At 36.9% G+C, this 26,191-nt stretch overlaps 1 protein-coding gene across 1 annotated transcript in view; it reads right to left on the bottom strand.

Moving 5' to 3' along the window:
* LOC108040887 (Ig-like and fibronectin type-III domain-containing protein 2) overlaps positions 1-26,191 on the bottom strand; it is an 83,483-nt gene that overhangs the window by 33,945 nt on the left and 23,347 nt on the right. The window contains exon 2 of the mRNA XM_044461683.1: positions 15,971-16,060. The gene's annotated coding sequence lies outside the window, so the exon portion shown is untranslated. The remainder of the gene's footprint in view (positions 1-15,970; positions 16,061-26,191) is intronic.

Here is a 26,191-nt window from a genome sequence, read left to right as displayed (position 1 = left end):
TTGCCTGAAATCAGTTGCAAAAAGCCATTTCAGAAAATGAACAAATAAATACATGAGTGAGTGAAACAACAACAGCAAACAGAATGAAAAATGTAAATACAAGTTGTTGAGCATTAAGTTTGTTCGGGCTATAAAAAATGGTTTTAATTAAAACGAAAGAAAGAAGTTGACGTCTGTTGGGCTAGGAAAAATGGTCATAAAGTAGAAAGACTTTTTGAAGTCCACGAAAATAAGTTTTTGAAATTAATAAGAAATCATAACTACTTAAAGTATGACAATTTAAAAGCGCCGACTTCCCAATTAAAGAGTTTTGATGAATTAAGATTTTTAAATTAATAAAGGCAATATTCATATCAAGTAATACATTAATGATATGACCACTACTTTATATATCAACTTTTTTACTGCATATTATTAGGAATTCAAAAGAAGACGTACAACACAACTAAGTAAATATGAAGAGATTAATACTTTTATGGGCTTTGTTACATTTTCTACATTGATGGCGCTTCAACTGTTTTAAAGCCGTCTTTAAATAAATTTATGTGGTATTGACAACCGTACCGAAAAACATTTATACCCAATTTATAGACCCCGTGAAGTATATTTAAATGTCAGCCTATCGAAATTGTTGATTCAAAAACACTTCAACCCTGCAAATAATTAATCATGATACGTCACTTGGCCAGTTAGAAATGCAGGAAGTAGATATTTCTCTCCGTTTCTGAACTGAACTGAACTGAAAACCCATTCCTCTTCGGGCCATCTTCAGTCAGTTGTCAGCGTTGTCAGACTCGTTGGACGGGCAAAGCCAATAGCATTTGGTTTTAACACGTTTTACTGTTTCTGTTTGCCAAAACATTTCGAAGCTCGTCGATTTTTAATGAGAAAAGGGTTTTATTTCGTTTCGAACTTTTTTTTTGGGTGAGGTTTATTCACGAAACCGGAGCGACAGGCCATCAGTCAAAGTGGCAAACTAATGGTTTATTTATACAGACAGGATTGAGGGATTAAATTAGATTTTAATTCCGGAAGAAAATGTTGCGAAATGCTGAATGCGGTCGGGCCATTCATTCATGGCACAAGCACATTTTAAAAGGATAAACCACTTTGGGGACTCCACTACATTAAGCAAAGATCATAATCGCCTTGAACAAGAACTTTTGCACAAAACTGAAGACTGAAAACTATAAACTGAAAACTGAAAACAATGCACCAGACTACAGAACACTGTTGCTTACAGGGGGAGGGGAAGATTTGTAAAAGGACTAAAGATGTTGCTGCTTAGTCCTTGCAAATGCGCGAATATTTCCAGAACGAGCTCTCACCCACTTAGGTGCTGAGGTGCAATCTGTTTACTCAATAATTTGCACCAAAATGAATGTAAATTTCGTACAGAAATTCCCCAACCGCCGAGTGCATTCTGCTGGACTCGCTGACGTTGCGCATACGCAGCGTTGTATGCAAACTATCCAACTGGGAGATGGATGGATGGAAGCACGGAGCCAAGCAGCTAGAGTCAAAGAAAAGTTCCCCGCGCCACTGCGGAGCAACAAAAAAGTTGATTTATAAACAAACTTTTGCGGCCAAAGTTGTTTTCGGACCGTCAACAAATGGAAAAGAAAAACATGCTCACCAAATGGCCAGCCAAAGTTAAAAGTACGCCAAGCCATTCGACCAGATGCCGTCTGTGGCGCGTGCTACCCTCGATACTGGGGTGTTCCTGTGTGTTTCCGCCAGTTGAAAATGTGCAAATCCAAACACACAATAGATGGCCCCAAGAGCTGATGCGAAATCAGCATAAAGTACGCAGAGAAAAACACATCATTGAGAGCATTCACAAGTTAAATAATAACGCGACCAGATACAAAAGCACAAATAAAGTAGTTGGTTGAGTGCCAAGCACTTCCTTCATCCATTTTCAACGTCATGCAGTTGGTGTCTGGATAGATGACACCAATATGCACGGAAAATAGAGGAAAATATGTTTAGCTCTATTAGATTTTTAGATATTTACTTGCAATCTCAACTTTTTAAATTTCTATATGTCCATCTTATTTAATTTAATGGTGTAATAGTTTTTTTCTTAAATATTATTTATATATATCAAGTCATCAACCTTTGTGGATTCCAAATAGTCAATAGTCACCGATATTTTAATTGCTTTTGATACGACATTAACAAAGTGGCTTTATTTGAAACGACCTTTCAAACACATTCACGAAAAACTGAACAAGTGTCAAAACTTTGAATATCAAACTGCAGAATTGGCACTGATCCATCACACTCCCTTCACTCAAAATGCGATACAGTTCTTTCGCTCAGTGCCAAAGTAGCTGCAAAGAACTAAATAAGAACCAGCCTTGCCGCCTCACACCTCCCACTTCCCAATTCCTCATCGCCGCCCATAACACCCACCAAATCAGAACAGACAGCCACCCACTACTCTACGATCCCGAATTTCCACTCACCGCCTCAGCGAGTGCGGTGGAAGTCCTCAGTCAAATCAGTTGTTGGCACGATTTTTGCAAGCAAAAATAAATCGAAAAAAACCAAAAGAAAAACTCTATAAAAAAAGCAACAACAAAGTTTTGATGCCGTCGCCACCAAAAAAGAAAAATGAAAATCACTCGGAGAAAAATACTGAAACATATATCAAAATAGATTGTTAGAGCTATAGTTAATTCGTATTGGATATTTTAATTAATAACCTGGTTTTAAGATGCCCAAAACTGTTTATCCTATTCAAACATAATAATAACTACTTTTCAGGGACATAAGTTTGGTTGACGCCAATTTCTCAATGTTGTGTTAAGGTTATATCTTGTAATCTGTCAATAAAAGGTAACATTTAGTCAAATTGTTCGGAAGCAGAAATAAGCTTATTTAATATAATGCAAATTTTTTAAACATCAAATCATTACGAAGTCTGTTGCTATGCGAATTAGTCATTTTTGTTTTCCTTGCCGACAAGTTTTAACTAGGCCATTCTGTGAATTTTAGGGTATCCATTGAACGAAAATTAGAATGCTATTTTTAAAAGAAATTCCAAATTTATAATCCGCTTTCGAAATATTTATTCCCTGTGCAAAAAAGCGGCAAGCAACGCACAATCGACAAGTTGTGCGCGTTGCCTTAACTTCAGCCACAAAATTTTAGTTTCCGGCTTTTGATGGCTGGGCTGCATGCTTCTTTAGCCTTCCTCTGCTCCAAGTTTTATTCTTTCGGAGTCTGCTGAAAAGATGTTTTGGCTGTTGCTTATTTGATTTTCCCGCTGGCTTTTGTTGCACCAACACAGCTCCAGAGACAAGAGCACGTGTACCACAGACACCGAGTCAAAGCGGCCAGCAACCAACAGCAACAACCGAGGCAAATACGCAAAAATGTTTGTTATTTTCCAACTTATAAGCGAATATCTTCAAAACGGCCAGCAAAACCGAAGCCCAGAAGCAGAGGGGTGAAAGCCGAAAGCCACTTGAAAAGCAGCTTTAAGCCAACAAAACCAACGAACAACGAACAATTTGGCGAGAGATGAAGCCAGGAGAAAAGTTCCGAAGGGAGCAGCTGATGTCTGGCGTCTTAAAATGAAAATGAATGGGAAACCTTTTTGGCCTTCCTTGATTGAAAGTGTTGAAATAGTCTTTCGGGTCAGCTGTCGGGGCATTAACATGGCCAAATTGTATCGGGGATTAGCGCTAAATGATATTGCGATATTGATAGTTTCGGACATAGCCCAAAACTTATCCGTACAACAAGTACTTATCGCAAATGAACGTTGACGAAATGGTTCTCGATTGTTTTGTGTCCTTGTTCATCTTTCCATTTTGCTGTTTGTGCGGAATATTTACTGATAAGCCATTCGGACTTCTTGGGGCTTAGACATAATCGATGGGAAATCATTCTTGTGCAGACAGACAGTATTTACTTTGGGCGTACTAAGCTTTATGTACAACGATTAATGGCTCGAAGAGCGAAAACAATAATTTACAGAGTCCAATCAGAGACGGTTTATGAGCGGAATAATACTGAACAATTCCGTCTAAGCAACACATTTTTAATGTGATTGTTATGAGGAAATCCCTGGCCGAATAACAATTAAATACCAACTCACATAATTAAAATTAGAGCATAAAAATAATTCACAATAATTTGACAAATAAAATATCCCATTTAAATAAAATGGGAATCTAATTATTTGACTAAATAATAAAATGATGTTTAATTATAAAAATTTACCAGCATCTTAGAAACGTCTTTGAATACTTTCTAAAAATTAAGTGTGGTTCAATTTCTTTGACTTCCCCTACTGCCTACCCACCCTCACACACCACAACCACATTATTGAGACCGCACCAAACTATCAGAGAACTTAGCCAATTTCCTGCATCCCCATAAAAAAGGATATTTAGCAAGGACCAGCTGGACCAATCTGGATCAACTCCGACTCACCAACTCTCAAAGAGAACTCATAAATCCGAGGTCGGGGAGCAGCTTTATAATCATCATCAGGCCATAAAGTATTGTCTGGTCCAACAGGTAAATAAGAAAACTTTTGCCTCACTCAACCTGCGCCATAAACAACTTTTCTTGTCTTGAAATAGCAGCCAGGCCAAACCAAGCAGATGACGTTGGTCACTGGTCTGCAGTTAAAGTTGGTCCACAGCATCCTGGTATTTAGCAATTAAACAAAAACCGAAGAGAAGCCAATAAAACTTTGACCACTTCAGCAGACGGGAGCAAAGGACACAAACCAGTCTGCCCACACACACATAAAAGTGCGAATAATAATTAATACAAAATTAGATTTTCCACTCTATGTAGGAAATATGCTGAATCGGCATAAACTTTCGCCCGCACTGAAACGCACAAAATGCAAATACTATTTCAGAGCATAGACGGAAACCAAGGTTTTTGTTTACAAATGGAAATCGGTTTAGCAAAAAGTTTCAACATTATGCCAGCCCAAACGGAACACAAATGGAAATTATATTTTTTTTCTTGCCCATTTGTCTGCCACACATGTGGACACAAAAAATTACCAAATTGAAATGATAGTTCAAATATGCAGAGCAAATATGCAACAAAATTATGGTTTTCTTTTTAGCTAAACTGTGAGCTTAGTTTCAATATCAACTTTACATTTATAACAATGTTTAAAAAATTATATTTAGATTTGGCAATATGGACATTTTTGCAAAAACATACAAAAAATTGGGACTTCATGTTTTAAGGTAAATAAATGATTTTAAATACTTTAGAGTTTATACAAAATATATATAAAACATAACAAGGTTTGTCATAATTTAATTTCCCTTTTTATTTTGATTATACTTTTTATTGATATATTGGTAAGGGTATCCAATTGAAACCTAAATATAGCAATTAAATTATTTTAAGATAATATTGGTTTTGGAATAAGAAACAGAATAAAAAGTTTTTGTATGATAAGCATTTAAGTATTAGTAATAGAATTTAAGAAAATTAATAATTTTGTGTACCATAAAAACTAACATTAAAACAGCTTTCTACTAAAAATGAATGGTCATTCATGTTAAAAGGATAATTAAACTTAATGGTGTTCCAACATACCGACATCGTTAATATACCATATGCACGTTCTATGTAGATGTAACACCATGCAATCCAATCCCAGCACAAACCAAAACAGAGTACAAAGCCAGAAAAAGGCCACACAAAATAAAGAAATTCCCGCACTTACTCCTGATTATAATTGAAAATTTAATTATTTTCAATGGAAAGGAAAGCCCAGCAGGGCTTATTTGTTCACTGTATTTGTGGGTGTGTGCAAAAACACACATGTAATATATATATTCCTATCTGTATGGTTGGGTGTTTGTGTTGCTGTTTGCTGCCTATTAATGTCAAGTTGCCGTAATGAGCACACAAAAAGCAGCTGATGATGCTTGGAAAAGTTACACTAAGCAAAAAGTTAGGTCCAACTTTTATATCATTTTTATCACTATTTAAAGTAAGTTGATATAAAATCATTCATATTAACAACTAATTTACTTTTTACATAAAAGCCCAAACAATCGAAATAGCTTACAATTTATAATAAAAAAATCTAAAAGAATCATGAAACAAAATATTTTCTTAACTATATTTTTTTAAATTCCCTTTTGGTCCAAATCATTCAAATAATTTAAAACAATTAAACTACAATTAAAACAAATAATTTAAACTATTTAAAATTATGCTTCTAATGTTATATTATTAATTGTAAGTAGTAAGAATACCAAATATATTACTTTTTTTTTTCTGTGCGCACCAAGGACGAATGGGTGGGGGATTTTGGGTAGGGATTTGGGAGGGAGGTATCGGGGATTTTCCTGTGTCAAGGCGTAAGAGCGTGCAAAAGCATTAAGGTTAGCTGGAATGGGTCCTGTTCGAGGGATATATCCGTATGCCGGGGACTTTTGCTCCGCCTGCTGCTGTTGCCGCTTTTTCACTTATTTATGAAAATGAACCAAAAATCAAGAAGTTAAATTGGTTTTGTGTTTTGTTAACTTTTGTCTGCCAGCCTTTCTCTTTCTCCTTCCGATTTGGCTTTTTGCGCTCTGTTTCAACCTGTCGACTTTGTTGTTACTTTGTTTATGCATGCGTGGATGTGTGTACCAATGTGTGTATATGTACATATAATTGAAAATACTCGCGCACAAATCCGCAAAGGCAGGGGACGAAATAAATATGGGCCCAGCGAAATACAAAGTGAAATTTATACCCGTCCGCCCGAAACCTAAATGCGTATTATGCAGACGCCACACTTCACTAACCCGACTGAAAACCCCAAGAAAATCGCCAGCCACCCCCGATATGTGGGGAAAACTTTGCCGTTGACAAGGCAACTTGACATCGAACCGGCGGGGGGTGAAAAATGAAGGGGGATAAAGCCAAGATACTGACTGACATAGTTTTGTGGGCGTCTTTTGTATTCTCATCTATTCAACTTTTTTGCCCTGTGTTGTGGGCTGGGCTCAAAGTTATGCCAGTCAGTATGAGAATGGCTGTAAGTAGTTTTGGTAACTGTTTTTGATAATCAAATGTAATTTATGTGTCTTGAACTTGCCCCTTTAGGAGCCACTATCTCACTCCGCCGGTTCAATGTACTCAATATTAGCAGCCATAAATGTTTATTACACACAGACATTTTGTTAACCCCTTTTGAGCAAGAGACATGGTTACTGAAGATATCTTCAGCAATTTATGGTTCTGCCAAAAGGGTTCGGAATAAGACGTTAGATTCAATAACATCAAATCAAATAAAATTGGCCATAGCCACCATAATTGATGAGTAATAAAAATAAGCTTTAAGATGTGGCACATCAATAATGCGATAGCAAGTTCGGGACTAATTTTGTTCTAATTAGCAGTCAAATAAATAATACAAATTAAATAATGTATTTGTGTGTACATCTGTCCAGATAGACAGTTTGATATGTGTATATTCTCTTGGTCGGATACGTATTTAAAACCGGTTTTGTTTATCTTATTTATTCTGTGCAACAGCCGACAACAAACGCCTGAATACAATAGAGGAAATTTTCAGATCTCAAGTAACGAAAATGCAATTAAATTTGCACAAGTGTCAAATGATTCTGCACAAAATTACAGCCTAAATATCTGTTTAAAAGTTCGATAGTATAATAGCAAATTGCTCAGTAATTTCTGCAGTAACTTGTGGGAGACAATTTACAACGAAGTAAGGGATAATCCATTTTGAATGGGCGATAGAAAAGATTATTATTTAACTAAAACGTATTGTAACAACAAGTTATCCAATTTCTTACTACTTTTTTAGGTCCCATACTACCCCACTAGTGTAAACTGTTCCAACAAGAAATAGTTGCATTTTGAAGACTTTTTTCCTACAAAAACACAGTTTAGTCTAAACATTTAAATGTCTATCACATCAACCACTTTTCAATATACAGTCAAGGCTGAAAACCAATTCTCACAGCTGTCTTTGACTCACAAGTCTTGTCACTTATCGGCCATTCACCTGAGCGCTTTCACGTCTGTTAACTAAATTGTGTGAAAGCCAAAAACAACACTGAATGCATTTGACAGCATTATAAATGCAGAATTATCTTGGTAGACCGAGGACACGGGCAAAGAACATCAGTTCCCAGGACAACAAAGACGTCGGTGTCCAAGGAATCCTCAGCTTAGGGAAATGAAGCAACGCTTTGCCAGTTCGTCCTCATAAATTGCATTAATATGCAAGGGCGGTGAGATGAAGGCAACTCATGCCAGGACATCAGCAAGAAGAACAACAAATAACCGCTTGATTGCAGACAATTAACAGCATTAAAGATGAACAATTTAAATAATTCCCGCATGAGTTCAAATATTTCACCAGAGCCCATAGACGAGCCTCTTACAAACCAGATGTTCACTCTGTGCCAGATAATTCAGCACCGCATATACACATATCTATATATAAGAGCGCAAGCACAAACTTTGGGTGAAGTAAAGCATATAAATTACTAATACGCACTGTTGTCCTTGCCTGCACTTGGACAGATACACATGTATCTGCAAGAATGTGTAATTCAAGTGTAAAATAACAACGTTTTCACCTTGCCCACAATGTTGCCAAAATGTTTTACTTTGTCTGGGACACAAAGATTCAATTAGTTTGTCATCGGATACATTTTGATATGTCAGTCAGTGTTTGATTTAGCACAGATTGTAGGCATTTGCTAATTGAATTATATTTATCGAGAAACTCAATCATTTTGCTTTGGGATTTTATAATTAGTTTGGAACAAGAATGTCATGGAAAATTTCGATTTTGCAAGTTTGCTTGCCAAGCGCTTCTGACATTTTAATAATTATCAAATTTAAAAAAAATGCATTTTATGTGTTAATTCTGAGCCATTTCATTCTGAAAAAACTTAAAACTTTATCTGCCTCCCTGTAAAAGTACCCAAATTAATTCCGTCATAATCACAGAAATTTGCATTAAAATTATAGAAGTTTGCCTCAAACATAAATTCTTCGTTAGTCAGCTGTTGCAGTTTGTCTTTTGTTCAAGTTTCTATAATTTCGCACAGTTTTTATTCACAAATTTGCATATTTTGTACGCAGGCGTACCGCGTCAAATGGATGGAACAGCTGTTTCAGCTTTTAGTATTTGAATTGTTGTATTTGAATTGTTGTTGAATTCGCCAAGTGGTTTGGTGGGTGACTGGCTTTGCGGTCGCCTTGACCTTGTAACTGTTTTTAAAGTACTTTGTCTCGGTTAATTGTTTCGCGTTATTTACCAGGCATTTATTTTGAGCATTTTTAAGTACCTCCATTACTTATGGTTTCGTTCTCCATTGGAGGTGTGAATGAAGAAGTCAAACAAAACCACTTAAAACCAATAAAGATGAACACGACGTACAATTGTTGATTTTGTTTGGGTTAGCCTCAAATGTGTGCTTCTTATGCACTGGCAGTGGGTATTTTAATTATGCGCAGTACCTATAAAAACGGTATATTTATTGATCAGCTAGCTCATCGTTGAAGCCGACATAGAAAAGTTCTTTTGACTGCAAAACTGATCTATCAGATTACAAACTTAAATGCCTGAATTTCCGTGACTGCCTATTTCCATTTAAGGCAGTGCAATTTTATATTTTTTGATGAAAAACATGGAAGTCCTTTTAAAAATAGTTAACAAAATATAGTATTTAATCCTACTGAAATTCAATATATTCTTGCAGTTTAATTCAATTGGTATCAGAAAAAATCGTATAATCATTTAAAATGTATATTTTGTCGTTTTGAGGAATACTAAAACGCATAGGGTATATAAATCTTCGTTTCGCTTATTTCAGGTTTTTTTGAATAACTTTTTACACTAGAATTCATAAATATTCAAATGGCCGGCCGAGCCAGTTTGTTTGAAAACTTGTTTCGTACAAGTGTGGATTTGATTTGGTTTCGCGCAGTAAAGGGTGAGTGAGAACCTACAGTATGTGCACTTGAAAGAAATGCCTTACACGAACGAACCGGTTTACCAGACTCATACACAAATCTATATATTAGCCGACTGGCTATGAATAATGACCACCCGACTGGCTGGCTAGATGGAGGCAGCTTGTTGGCGTTACAAGTGGCTCGATTCGGTCTCAGTTCAATTTCAATCAGAGACGAACAGAACAAAGCGATTTCTGTCAATTATAAATCATTAAACTCGCCCAGTTATACGGCAGATCATCGCTGATTGCATGCAGCCATGAATGATTCAAATCACGAAGGGAAAACGCTCGAGACCTGGGCCCAAGAAGCATCTCTGTAGCAGTTTTCACTTCACTCTGGCTGATATCCATCATTAGAGGTCCATAATTGCTGAAACAGACAGGTACGATCTGACCCTAGAAGGTCGTCATTAGTCTCTCATACTGAAGGCAGACATTAAATGCCCATCGAAAATTACCAGCTATTTCTGTTAATCTCGTTCTATGCAATCACAGCCGCAAACTAATGACATCCAAAGAGGAAACATTAAGGTCGGCTTGTGGTTAGCTAATTCATTTAATTAGCAAATGTTTTACTTTGTTCTTTTGTTTGGTTCGATTTGTATTCACAATGGATTTGTTAGATTTACATAGAGGTTTTGGAAGTATCAGGGAAATCAAAAAACCAAGAAATTATTATGCTAAAAATATATCATCTGTTTTACAATCTAGCAAATAATTGATTAATTAAAAAACTTAGTAGTTAAGTGGATTACGTCTAAAACAACATTTTTTATGAAAAAAAAATCATTGGTTAAGTAAAATTTTTATTTAGGGTGCTTATTATTTATATATAATGAATATTTTAATTAGTTCACAATTTTCTGATTTTAAATCATTTACTTTAATATGTTTTAGTTTTATTACAAAGTTTTGAAACAAAAAAGTTCAAAAACAAAAACTCACCTGAGTAAAGTCCTATTAAATATACATTCCGTTTAACTAAAAAATATCTTTAATCACCAATTGAAAGCTCAAAGCGATACCGAGCTTAAGCGATAAAAAAGTCAGCCAGAGATGAAAAACAAAACTTTGTCTAAATAAGAGTCGGATCATTCAAACAAAAGTTGCTCATAGTTCGGCTAAAATCTCTAAATTGCATAAGGGGGATAAATACCAATCCCACCCAACTCCTCACTCCATCCACAATCCAAAATCCCCTTTCCACAGCCGCAAGAAACTTTCAATTGCCAACTCTGGAAAAAGTTAAAAAGCGGCACGCGGAAATTTTCTATTTTCCTTTTGTTTTTTTTTTATAGCGAGCTATCAACAACAACTAACTGCTAAACTGCAGAGTACCACCAGCCACACCCTGACCTCTGAACCCCCATCTGGCGACTCCCAATGGCAGCCATTAAATGAAACTTAATTAGCCCTAAATAAGCAACAGAGCCAATGAGCAAAATGTGGCTGAAATGGTTTGGGTTTCGCTGGGTGGCTATGGGGTCTCAGGGCTTTACATTTTAATGCACAAACTGAAAAATCATTGATTACTTTGGTGGGGTTTTTTGGCGGGTAGTTGGGCGCTGCACTTGATGAACTAAAAGAAAAACGTTTTGTGCATTTTACGCGATAAGTTGATTAAATTGCATAAAAGTGGGCCGAACGGATCGAAGTGTGTGTGGTATGCAAGGGGGCTACACTGTGAGAAAAAGTGAGTGGTCGAAAATAAGCGGATACTAATATTATAACAAACACGTTTATATTTACTTAATATGTCCTTTTGAACAAAAATAATAATACTATTGTAATCTGAAAGTTCTAAACTAAAAAACATTTATATGACATCATTTCTAGAAATAGAAAAATATAAATGATAAATTACTCCGAGCATGCTATGAACTATTTGGACGATGTGTTTTTATGTAAAATGATTTTCTTGAGTGCAGGCATCGGGTGAGTTGGCTCTATAAAGTGGGGATCATAAAACGCATTAGCCGGTGGTTGAGTGGGCGGCCCGAACTCTCCCCAGATTGAGATTGAGTGCCGCTAATTTGAATCCGTAATTTCCTTCGGAGGCGTGCACCACGCCCCCTGAACCCCGAACCCCAAACCCTGAATCATCCACCCACTTCTCACAATATTTACCCAGTGGGTGCGACCGTAAACCGGCTTAGAACATGGCTGCAATTTTGTTGCAACTTGCAGCGGACGTAGTTTACGGCCGTATTATGTGCTCCTTACTGCCTGGCCTCAGCCTTTTTGCATCTACTTGTAGTTCATCGAGTGTTCGAAAAGGGGGCGGGGGTGGAGAAAAGGGGGCGCTGGAGAAAAAGTTGCAACTTTTACGAGCCGTAACGGTCGAACGGGCTGGCAAGTACAGTTACACCCGGTGGAACAACACACCCGACTGGTTAGCTGTTAACAAACTAGCTGGATAGATGGAAAGATAGTTTTATTCAGCACCCGTAGCAGATGAACCCCCAACAAACTTAAGCAGTCCGCGGGGACTCGGCGGCATTGCAGCCCAAACCCCAAGCCCCATCCCCCACAAATGTAGTTCAAAGTCGTGCAACATCGTAAATCCATCGTTGAACTATAAAAAACCGTCTTACTGCAATTTGTATCTCTTTTGCTTGGTGGCTGGCAAAAGGTTTTGGTGCGGGCTTATAATACCCGGTACTGCTAGATTACACGAGCATATTGCGACTTGCAAATTTATTTATATAGGACATAAGAAGCTTAAGTCCGAATTTTGGATGCCACCACAAATCTGGTAAGTTTGAAATGTTGATTGCTCCCTATTTTACCGTAGGAATTTAGCAAACTTTATAAATAATATTTGGGTCAATTGTTAGGATCTCCGGACGTCTAAAAAGTGATGTTATTAAATTTGGAATGCCGAAACAGATCCGTTTTAAAAAAAAAATCCGACAACAACAAAAACAAAAACATTTTGCAAGCTTAGATATACATTTTAAAAGTTTCCGGTCCAAAGCGGATAAAGAAGTTACATTTTGTTTGTATTGCACAACATCACATAACATACCAGGTATGTTCTAGTTGGAACACTTGACTTTGGTCCCTCCTTTTTTGTTTTTATACCCTTGCAGAGGGTATTATAATTTTGGTCAAAAGTGTGCAACGCAGTGAAGGAGACATCTCCGACCCTATAAAGTATATATATTCTTGATCAGGATCACCTCCTGAGTTGATATAGCCATGTCCGTCTGTCCGTCTGTCCGTCTGTCCGTCTGTCCGTCCGTCCGTCTGTCCGTCGTCCGTCTGTCCGTCTGTCCGTCTGTCTGTTTCTACGCAAACTAGTCTCTCAGTTTTAAAGCTATCGGATTGAAACTTTGCACACACCCTTCTTTCCTTTGCACGCAGTATATAAGTCGGAACGGCCGGGATCGGCCGACTATATCCTATAGCTGCCAATAACTGATTGATCGGAAATGCCATAACTTTCGTGTTTGTAAAGTTAGGAAGTTGGGATTTCTATGGGTTTTATATTTGGCCAATCAATCCGACCTACCAAATTCATAAGGATCGGCCGACTATATCCCATAGCTGCCATATAACTGATTGATCGGAAATGCCATAACTTTGGTGTTTGTAAAGTTAGAAAGTTCGGATTTTCTATGGGTTTTATATTTGGCCAATCAATCCGACCCACCAAATTCATAAGATCGGCCGACTATATCCTATAGCTGCCATATAACTGATTGATCGGAAATGCCATAACTTTGGAGTTTGTTAAGTTAGGAAGTTGGGATTTTCTATGGATTTTATTTTTGGCCAATCAATCCGACCTACCAAATTCATAAGGATCGGCCGACCATATCCTATAGCTGCCATATAACTGATTGATCGGAAATGCCATAACTTTGGTGTTTGTAAAGTTAGGACGTTGGGATTTTCTATGGATTTTATTTTTGGCCAATCAATCCGACCTATCAAATTTCATAAGATCGGCCGACTATATCCTATAGCTGCCATATAACTGAACGATTGGAAATGCTATAACTTTGTTGTTGTTAAAGTTAGGAAGTTCGGATTTTTATGAGTATTAAGAATGCATCATATGAATAATTTTGGAGAATATAATTTACAGAGTATTCTGCAGTATATCAACTTCGGCTCCGCCCGAAGTTAGCTTTCCTTTCTTGTTACTTGTGTTTCTGGGGTTCTAGCAGCCGCTTTTGCCTTTGGCTTTAGCTTTGGTCTTTTGCTCGGTTGCTCAACCCGTGAGCACTTTTTAATCCGATTTTGTTGCATTTTTTACCATGCTGAGTGTGTGTGTGGCTGGCGATTACGCTTGCCGCTTCTTCTTATTCTGTGCCACTGGTGCTGCCTCTTCTTCTTTTGGCTTTTCCACCTACTTTTCCCCTTTTTTGTTTATTTTTTGATTATTTTAGTTGCACACGCCCTGGCCGAAAGTCACCCTCATCACCCTTAGACGGCCCTAACGATTTTGCATTTTTTATTTAATATATGCGGTGTTGCCCTTTTCCCTCCGCTCTCACCTCTCCGATGCTGATGTTGCGGCCCCTGCTTAGCCTTGGTTGACTATTTAAAGCCGTAAAACCCTTAACCGTGGCTTAGCTACACGGGCCATAAGTTCACCCGGAATGAGAGTGCACAGAGAGAAACGGTTCATCGAACTTGACATTGTTTTCGGTTGGGGGTGAATAGGTAAATAGGGGACGAGAACTAATAGCTTCGGATAACAAGCGGTGTTAGTTGGCCCAGAGAAAAATTCTTTGAGACAAACTACACTCTGTAGCTTAAACCTCACTACTAATTAGTTAGCTTGGGAAACATGTACATGGCAAATTTAAAAACTTTCCTCTTTAAATGTACTATCTAAATATAACATTTCAAAGCTGTTTCACAAAACACTTTCTGGGAAATATACATAATTTCTATAACCTGATTCAACATTTTTTGTGAAGGAATCAATTAAGAACTCTTTAAAGTTGAAACTTAAAAGAATGATTAATATTATTTGTTGCCGGCAAAGTGTAGGTCAGGTGTTGTTTATAGTTTCAACACAACAAATATTAGTTTATTCGCACAGAACGGAGAGCAATGGATGACTATATTTATCTAATAATGAATTCTTAATCCAGCAAGTCACAATAAAATACTGCAGAGTTTTCATAAAGCTTGACCGAAAACGGCCTAATATTTTTTTTGCATTTCCCAGTTATGTCCCCGGCAGATCCCTCATTTGGGCAATGCCAACAATGGACGGAATACCTGATTCGTTTGATAATCCTTTCGCCTGAAAAGTGCTTATGTACACAGGCCAGATTGCCTGGGAGTCGTGCAAGGATCGGAGTGGAGAGGAGCAAAGTGGAGGAGTACAAGTCCGAGTCCAAATCAGGATCTGATTCCTAGCCGGGTTGCAATCGTGCCTCGGGCTTTTATTTTCCCGTTGCCTTGGCATTCGGCTTGTCTCTGTGTGTTTTGGCCTATTTGCATTATGAATTATTTATTTTGTTTATTTCTTCTTTGCCACGAAAACACAAATACAGAGAGTTCGGCAGAGAGATTCCGAGAGGGGGGCAAACCGAACCCGGAAAATGTTGCAAAAGTGGAATACTTGACGTCGTCTCAGTGATAAACGTGGGCGGCCAAATAAAAACAAAAACGGGCCCAAAGAGAAAAACCAAAAATAAAGCGCACCAAATACGCGAAAAGTGTTTGCTCGGATTAAATTTATGAATATTATATTCAAGCAAAAGTTCTGCCATCCAAAAAACCCGACCCATTGCAATAGCACAAGTTTGTCTATAAATTTTTTCGCTTCCTCCCAGTCTGGATGGAATTTACGGTCCCCGCCCCGAAAAAAAGGAGGTAAATTGCCAGCTATTGCAGCCCGCTTAAGGGTATAATTTCGGTCAAGTTGTTTATTTTGATGGCAGCCCCGTAAAATGATATATCGACTGTTCTATATCTCGATGGGGATTCGATGTTAATGAGTTTGCCGCACTTACTGGGCTCGTAAAGTATGCGACTGCTTAATCCTTTCAGCTCCAAGGTTGCCTTCAAACTCATACAAATCATTCGTTACAATCGTGGAGAATCTGCAAAAAAAATGGATTTAAAATGATTATTAGCTTTTAATTGAAACAGTAGAAGATTACCTTCTTTCTAACAATAACAATTCAATTTTAATTGTATTTTAAACGTAAATAGGTAAGTACTAAAACCTTTTCCAAATTTGCACAAAATAAAAGATTGACAAAATTCGTAATTGGTAAATCTCTCAGTAACTTATGATTATAGTGCAGCGTTAATTACAATACTTATAATATTATATTATGTTAACATAAGTAAACCAACTCTTTCACCCTAAAGTAAAAATGCTAACCCATTTCTTTAATAGCCCACTTCCCATTGCTGAATGCTATTAAATCCCACTACAGAAAGCCAAGGATCTACTTGTCCAACATGGCTGAAATGCAGAAGACTCCTTGTGCTCGAAATGTTGACTGCCTTTGTTCATAAAGGAAATTAACTCTTTTCATGTCCCAATTTGCATTAAAAATGTTATAAATTCGCTGGTAAACGTTCCAAAGGCAACTAAGCACATATAAATCTACCCTTAGACCCTATCGAAACGGGACCAACTCGTCCTGTTCCTTCGGGCCAGGTAAGGTAGTAAGTGATTGTAGCTCCTTTCCGAGCGAAGTTGAGGTGGTGAAGCGAAAGGTGTGTCGGCCGGGCGGAAAAAAGGGGTGGCACGGTGGATGGATGGGTATAAGAGCGATGAATTTGGAATGAATGCAATCTTGCTAAAATATGCAAGGAACGCTCACACACAGACACACCCACTTACACACACACACACACTCAGACATTAAACATTGAAGCGACAAACGAAATGAAAAACGGCTGTGCAAATTAATTTTACGTTGTACGAACAACAACAACTATGGCAACAGTAACAGAAACAACAAAAGTAAAACTGCGTTTGTGACAACACTGAAGGGAAAACTTTCAGCGAAATCCATAAACAATTAAACAAAAAAATAAATGTTATGAGTGTAAATGAGTGCGCTAATACTAACGATACACTTAAAAAACATTCAACTATTATAATTAGATTTTGATTTGAAATATATATGACGGAAAACTTAATAAAATAAAATTATTATATTCCTTGGTAATTTTAATAAAGCCAATTTATTTTATTTTTTTCATGTGTATTTATTAGATTGAATTAAATATGTTTTTAATAAAAAATCTAAATAATTTAAACACCTAACAAATTTTATAATTAAACTATAAACTCTAAGTTCTTAGAAAATTATTTTTTTAAAAATATGAATCTATTATTAAATCTATTCTACTAGCTGTGTCTGTTTAAATGGTTAATTTAAAATGGTTTAAAAAAGTTTACTTTTTCAGTGCAGCACCGAACCTTCCAGCGAGGACGATGAATAGCAAACAACAACAAGAACTATGCAGGGCACGCCCATAACTCCAACATCTACATGGGAATGGGCCTCAGCTGAGGAGGGCGGAATTTTTGGCGGAGTGGGCAGAGCGGTATACCAAGGATAAGGATGACTTCCAAACAGCTAGACAAACATTTAAAGGATTTCCAGCAGGATGCCGCCACCCATCCACACTTTATTTCGCTTTAATTACCAAGCTCTCAGTTTGTTCCTGGTGGGAGCGAAAAAAATCCCCACAAAATAGGGTGGCGGAAAAATAGGCAGAGTTTGCTACCATTGTGGTCCCTGAATTTCCCGAATCACGCATTAGCTTTAATACTTCAATAATATAACGTTATATTATAACATTATTTTGGGTTTAAAGGTAATGTGATTATTTTAAATGTATTATTGTAATAAAAAAAAAAACTTAAAGAAGCTAACAAATTCACAATTAAATGTATTACTCTAATAACTAGAGAATTATAAATCCACAAATTAGATAACTAAATGTTTAAAATATTACTTTTTTGTATTATTTAAAACTAAAAGGTATATTGTCAAATAGTTATGTTTTCTAAAAAAGACACAAATTTTAAAGTATAAAAATAAGTAGGAGTTTCTAAAGATTCGTTTTCTCGGTGAACAGAAACCATAAAATTCCGTACTTAAAAGTTAATTTATGCGAACAAAGAAATCACCAACGAAATCGAAGGGTGGATCGATAAAAAGTAACACCTCCCAACTCAGCGTTCGTCCTGCAAAGTCCACAAATTACATTAAAACACTATTAGTCCGACTATAGAAAAGCGACCCCGGAACAGGAATAAACAACCAAGGGCTAGTGGCGCACAGACTCGCTTAGCGGCCAAACTATTTTACAATTAAGCATTTAAGGCCACGGCTAAAACATTGTCTCGGCGAGTGCCTCGTGCCTCGTGCCACCTGCACAGTTCCGTGCAGTTAGCAGGTAGCAGTTAGCTTTTTATTTAACCCATTACTCTGGCTGCAGGTAAATAAAGCCGGCACTAAAATGTTGCCCAACGGTTGCCGCCAAAGCCACCCGAAGCTGCCAGCAGGGCAAAAACGACGCCAGTCTGCGCCAATAAATAAATTCGCAGGCACCCCAAAACAAACAGAGGCAGCGCAGCAGCAACAGTGGAAACTGGAAACTGGATGCCAACTTTGACTTTAACCACACTGCACCAAGTTATCCCATCTATTTTTTCTGGCTCCTTTGGGTTGACATTTTTTCGCCCTTTTCGCCATCCACGATGTGGCGTGTTAGCAATATGCATATGGTAAGTCCCTAAGACGAAGTTTTTGGGGATGATGGTGGGGGAAGCTTTTATTTGATTAAATGTTCTTTACCTTAAAAGAGGGCCAAATAGTTTTTCGGCGTTTATCTTGGCGAGCAACAAGGTTTCAATTACGAGTGTACGGTAATGGAATTGAACAGGTTATGAAGCGATATCAATAAGCTCTCGATCTTTATTACTGCAACGGAGTGTAACTTGTACCAAAATATAACTTTTGATGTTTTATGTTATTTTATTTTAACATACCCATTCTCAAACAATTCATATATTATTACTTGAAAAATAGTTTACAATGGGGAACAAATTAATATAGCTTCTCCACATCTTAGTCAAATCGAAAGAGTAAAACATACTTCAAGAGATGCTAGGGCTTCTGAAAATCCCAAGATTTTGCTAAAGCCGATAGTACTAAACTTTCCTGAATTTCTTAAGTACTCAGAATTTCAATTAAAGTATGTAAGCACTGGCAAGGCAATCAAGTTTCAATTAACCCTTCGAACTCTTGGCTGATTGAATTCCAAGCCATACTTTTTTGGCTTTCGGGTTAGTTGTGCAACTTGAACTTGGCAGAAAGTCGTCTTGGCCTCCCATTTCGTATCCTTAAACTTCACTTTTATGCAGACATACGGGTAGTTAAGTCGAGTCGCCCACAGATACTGGCACTCACTGGAGGGGTGAGATTATTTCCGTGCTTTTTATCTTCATGCGTTCAGGGTGCGCACTTGGCGCTTAAAAAGTCAACGGAGCAAACTACCAAGGCAGCCTGCCAATTTGTGACTGTCTTTTGCTAACCCTCGGCACCCTTACCCATCGCAATCGCAGCATATATCCTCCGATTCCTCATTTTGGTCCTGCCAAAGCGCGACGGTGCAAAGCTGACAGCTGCTTAAATAATTTCCAGTCATGTGCGCCGCCCACAAAACACAACTAAACCGACCGTACCATACCGTACAGCTGGGAAAACGGAAATAAAAGAAGGCCAACCACTACAAGAACTGGGAAAAAGTTGCCTTCTTATGCCTTTTTTCCTCCGCTTCCTGCCACTTCCGGACGGGCGGAGTTCTTGTCCTTTAAGTCGACTTTACGTCGTCGTCGTCGTCTGTGTATCAATATGCGGGGTCAGTATTTAAATACCCTCACTTGGGGTAGCTCCAGTACCGGAAATGGTCTCTTCGAAGGAAGTACTGTAGATGACGAACTCCTTTTCCTCGAAAATTGAGTCAGGGCCTCTTTGGGAACCAAAACTAACAACCCTCCACAAAAATGAGAGCTCAAGGAAAATAAAATGTTTAAAAACAAAGTAAAAAAAAAGGGTTATTATTTCAATATGAAATTATAAATACATACAAATGATTACTTAAATCACTTTAACAATTGAAGTATTTAAATTGCGAATACTATACCATAAGCCTAGGGGCGATTACAAAAAATTAACCTGAGGCTTTCTGTTTCCGAAGAAATTTTTGAATATAAGTATAATATATTTTATGAGAGGAATAAATTACATTACTTCTTCATTTCATCAACACTTTTATCTTAAGAATGTAACATTGTTTATTTATTTCAATTATATAAGGTCAAATTTTAAACTTTCATTAAAAACTGACATCAGCAGTATAATACATTTTTTTTACTGCATTCCAGCTTCAGTTTTTTGAGCGGCGTCTTCTTGCTTTTGAAACTAGTTGAAAAACCAATTAATTATTATTTTTCTTCCTTTCCTAATACAAAAAAGCGAATCCTTTGTTCGGTTTTGCCCCGCTTTCAAGAAATTTTTTAGTTGAGTGGAGCTAAGCATTTGTGCGAAGGAAAATCTATGTGTCTGCTACATGTTTAATTGCTGCTGCGTGAAGATGTTAATCTATTTTGAGCGGCGGCTAACAAAAACTTCTGCCTGTCGTTGGAACTGCTATATGGAAGTAGCACCACTACTACAAGTTCTGCTGACAGAGAACATTGTTTAGCTGGCTCAAAGGCACCAAATGACAGAGATAGATCGGGGAAACGAGAGGGACTAAAAGCTGAAAGCAATCAGTAGAGAGACTAATTCAAGTTACTTCTCTAAAAGCCCGCTTTGCCCAGGCTCTGAGCCGGCATCGCGGAAATGACGAGGAAATTGTGTAAATTGATTATAGATAGCCCGGTTTCTATGCCCGGCTACCAGATTTCCCCACCACCTCTTACTAAGTGGAAAAGTCAATCATAGCAGCGTGTGTATGCAGTCATATCGAAGTACTCTTAGCTCTATATATATATTTAAATTTAAGAGTCTTCTTTGTCGACGTCTTCGGCACTGGTTTTCTGAAAGAATGCCCGCCACAGCAGAAAACCCAAAATTTATTACGAATGAAAATTAATTAAATTAAATGGACTGTGAAAAATTCTTGCTCAATATTATCCGCTCTCTCCCTTACTTTCTGCCAGCTTCTTTTCAACAAAGTATTAATATTAAAGTTTGCCGATGAGCACTAGTAATAAAAGGCAGCCAAAGGAAGCGGTATAAGTCGATCGGTGGATGTAATTAAAAAGGTTTTTTATGATGTGGCTTGCTGTAATGCGTATCAAAATCCTCTTTAAGGATTACCATGTAAAACACTGTAATCCATCGAACGACTTTAAATGGTTGATATTACATTTGTAGAATGTCATAAACATGATTTAATCATGCGTTTTTTGAGTGCGTATACTAGAGAGGATTATTGTAAAAGTTGCCATGAATGCTGTTTTAAATCATATTCTGACAAAATACAAAATAATTAATAACCGATACGCAATGTCCAGGAAATCAAATTATATTTAATTGAACATCCCGTTAAGGACGCTGTAATCAAATATTTATTTGAACAAAATAAATCATGTAAGGTGTTGCAGTTATTGAATGAACTAAATTAAATCAGTTCAGATTAAGGCAAGCAATGAAAAGACGCAAGAATAAATTTTATTAAACGAATTACACTCAGCATTTCAAGAAAATACTGGAAATATCAAAACGTTTTCCCTCTTGTATAATTTGAATACAATGTGTAATTAATTTAAGAATTTAATAAAAGACCGGGATATGAGTGAAACAAAACATCGTAATGGGATACCATCTGCATTTTGGAAATAATTTGTGTAATTCTCTTTAATCCATTTAACGCATGCCATAAGCCACAAAATATGTCCCACCCACCGCTTTAGGAAAATGGAAAAGCGACACCCTCAGCAGATCATTATCCGAACCGAAATATACCCGAATATATATTTCAAAAGAATTCCAGCTCACGTATTTAAAAACATTCCTTAATTAACCGCCCACTTACCTCATGTGCGGCATCATATTATACATTCAAGCTCCTTCGAGCGGAGCTCTATAATCTTTTATCTGCTCGGCACACACGCAGCGAAAGAGACGGCGACAGGCGGTCGGAAAGAGACGGGGAGACACTTGGCAAACACATATATAAATGCGCCATAAATATAGATCTTATTAACCTGTTGACATCAATTTCCACACACATTGCGATTACCGCACAACTGAGTGTGTGTGCATCTCCTCCAAAAAAATCCAAAAAAAAGCAAATGCTCGAAATGCCATCGTCATGTAATTTAATGGGAGGGAATCCACCGATTCTGGGTGGCAGTTCGAGTAGCATTAAAATAGCTCTACGAGGCCTAAAGAGGGGTGGGGGCAATCGGGGGGATCGGGGGCTTGGTTGGCTGAGGACTCGGCGCAAACGAAATCAGCGCAACGACAGTCGTCCTTGTAGTCACTGATAAGCTTTGATTTCCTGTAACAGGCAGCAATGGCGTCGACAAAGTCGTCGCCTCTCTCCACACAGATACGCACTCACACAGACACACAGACAGCAATTGACTCACAGATACAGATACACACGGTGGCACACACAAACTGTGGGTCACATGCAAGACCCAATAGCAATACCAGTACCAATACCAATCGCAATGAGCGTGGGCGGATGAAGCATGTTGAAATCCGCTTAGAGACTCTACATTTTTAATACCCAATATTCAAGAGGTTATCCGAAGGGGTATGCACAGCTTTTGGGCGGGAATTGTAACAGGGCAAACCGTTATTTTGGATAGCTTGCGATTATACTCCAGGGACCACTTTCAGACCTTGTAAATAAATTGCTAAGCACTCGGATAACAATTAATGGAGTTATGCGAAACAAACAATTTTGTATTAGCTCTAAACATTATTTTAGGCCTTAAACGTCAATACTTTAACTGAACAAAATGTGAAATAAAGTGAAAAACTTTTTGGCTGCTGTAAAACTAGGACTCAAATTTAATAATTTCCTATAAAAATAAAAACAAAAACAAACAATATTAATAAGTGCCTTAAAAAAATAATAAAATTATGACTCCTAAACCATTATATTTATTTTTTGGCATTCAAATAAAAAAATTAATTTCACTTTTTACATTTCTTTAAAGGTAATTGAATTTTCGTAAGCACAAAGAGGTATCGTATAATGGGCCTATCACTCCTCAAGTAATTAATTAAAATTATATTACGAGTATGAGCTAAGGAACGTCTTTGCTTAATAAGATGTCTGACGGGTTCTCAACAATTTTCTGTAAAGTAGTCAAGAAGATATACAGGGGTGGTCAAAAGTATTTGCACATTTCTTATGAGTAAGTACGTGTAATTTGTGCAAATACTTTTGACCACCCCTGTATATTGCTTCCTTAAAAAAATGATAAGCCGAAGTACAGAAAAATATGTTGGGTTTTTCCTTTATGGAAAGATGTTACGACATTGTTTTATTTCCAAAACTGACCAAACATATATATAATACATTAACCTTATAATTAAATAATTACCCAAAAATATCTACAATTGCAATTTTGTACAATAATAATAGACATTGAAAATCTCCTGCCAAGTATCACAAATTCGAAAGTCTGTTTAGCATCCTTAAATCTTCTTTTTTGTTTCCCCCCCAAATTATACCGTTGACGAATTTATTAGCGATGCGATGCCTGAAGTTTTTATTTTATTTTCACATTCTTTTCAGCTGTCTTACTATATTTTCAATTTGATTTTTTTATTTTTTGCTAACGACATTATTGACTTTTATAGCTTGGCTATGGCTTCGGTGCGTGCGGGTAGGATGTGTGTGGGGGATAACTTGTAATTCCGTTTATTTTTTTCCGGCTGTCTGTTTTTTGTTTGTACTTTTTATTGGCGGCGACACGTAGCGTGCGGTGCGTAAAAAGCGTGAAAGAGACAACCGCATGCATTTGCCGGATTGCCAGCGGAAACGGAAATCACAACACAACGCGCGGACTAAACATGACAGCCAAAAGCTGTCATGTCCCACAGCGATCCGTGTGAGTGTGAGTGTGTATGTGAGTGTGTGTGAGAGTGTGCATGGGGATATTGAAAGCGATGCCCTGGGAAAAAAGTGTCACGAGCGAAAGGAGAGAAAAAACCTGAACTGGACTGAGCCCCTAACCGAAATGAAATGAAATTGCAGGCCCAGAGCCCCAACTACAGCCTTAATACGATTGTGGTCTAATGAATTAAAGGCTGAACCAACACACACGAACGGAGAAATCCAAGACAAATCAACGCAGAAAAATCTGCTGGGGTAACGGAGTTTGCACTGCGAATAAAACGTTTATGTACCCAAGAAATAAAAATACAGTTTAGCCCATTTTAGTAATTTTAAAACTCAAACGAGCTAGGCAAAGACACACACACATTCAATGGCTAACTTTATAATTAGAAAGTTCATTTTGTCATTAAATAGTTATTAATAAGTTATTATTTTAACTTATTACGATTTTTAATTTTTAAATTTCCTCAACTTAAATTAAACGTTGGTGACTCTAGAAATTGTTTGCAAAGCATATGATGGTGTATTTTTCTATGTGGGAACTGAGAGCTAGAAGATTGTAGCAAAACGTGTGTCACACCAAAAACACAAACCCAAAGCAAAGCAAAGCAAAGCCACGGAGAGCAAACAAGTGAAACAAACTCAGGAAAAGGACATCATGGTGCTGGAAAAGCAAGTGCAAAATTGTAGGAACAAAAGTGAACGATGCCATTGAAAAAAAAACACAGGCAGTAAAAGATTGAATTTGTATCTATGTCCATGTATCTGGCCACCAGCCATTGCCCATGCTCCTCCAGTTCCCATCCCCATCCTCGACTGATTGTGTGTGCCTGAGCGAATAACTGGCCGAGCAGATCTGCCATCTGAGACCTATGTGGACATGGTGCGTTTAACCACGTAATAGTCTCGGCGGCTCTGCGGATTTACGGCAGCAGTCAGAGGGCTTAGCACAGTGGGCTCAGAGCGACCCAAGGGTCTTACAGATCCATATAATTAAACCAATTTGAGTTTGAGTAGGGAATAAAGGTATGTCCAGGCTCCTAACGAGTCTCAGTTGAGTTTATAAGCCTCTTAAAACCAGTTTCTAACTTAAATGCCTTGGGGGTATTTAGAATTCATAACTTTAAAGATTGTTCTTGAATATATCAATTAGGTATAAACAAAGCAATTAAGTTTGGAGTGGATAATAATTATATTGTAAACGAGAGTTTTATACTTTAGTTGTTAAGCCTCTTATAATCATGTTGATAGTTTGAATACATTACGAATTTGTGTAATTGTAAAGTCTATATTTATTTTAATAACTTTGTATTTTCATTATTAGGTTAATTACATAATTTAATTTAGTTCAGCTCACCACTATTCGAAAATGGAAAGTATAATTTTTTGTGTATTCTTACTTAAATATAGAATTCATAATTTGATGTACAACCTAATATTTATGAATAATTTTATGTAAAGTCTATATTTATTTTAATAACTTTGTATTTGCATTTATAGGTTAATTACATAATTTAATTTAGTTCAGCTCACAACTATTCGAAAATGGAAAGTATAATTTTTTGTGTATTCTTACTTAAATATAGAATTTATAATTTGATGTACAACCTAATATTTATGAATAATTTTATCCTTAACTTTAACATTTATTTTAAGCCACTTTAAACCTCAATTAAAGCTACTATGACAATAAGGGAAATTATAATAGGTTGGTTATTTCTAAACCTGCCAGCAAAACAGACATCAATATTTATTTTTGGTACAAAAAAACCATTTATTTTAAAATGGATGTTCGTCCGTTATGTGTTTAATAAATCTCATAGAACATTATAAAATTTTTTTTTGTTATCATGCTTTAAGCATCGATTAGGATGTGTGAATATTAATAATAATTGATTTCATTTGTATATAAGAAAATATGAGAAAATCTCATAATTTATAATTATAAATATTTTAATTAAATGTCGTGAGTTTCCTTGAAGGGTTATAGTTATAGCGTAGCAATTACTGTAAAATTCTAAGGAATATGACTAAAGGAATGGCAATTGCTTTAAAGTTTTTGTTTTAATTCAGTACGAACTAAAATGTTAGATAATCCGCTTTGGAAT

The sequence above is a fragment of the Drosophila rhopaloa genome, unplaced genomic scaffold (genome assembly GCF_018152115.1).
Source record: "Drosophila rhopaloa isolate 14029-0021.01 unplaced genomic scaffold, ASM1815211v1 contig_47, whole genome shotgun sequence".
Classification (NCBI taxonomy): domain Eukaryota; kingdom Metazoa; phylum Arthropoda; class Insecta; order Diptera; family Drosophilidae; genus Drosophila; species Drosophila rhopaloa.
The sequence above is the reverse complement of the archived record's forward strand: the minus strand, read 5'-3'. Positions and strand labels throughout refer to the sequence as shown.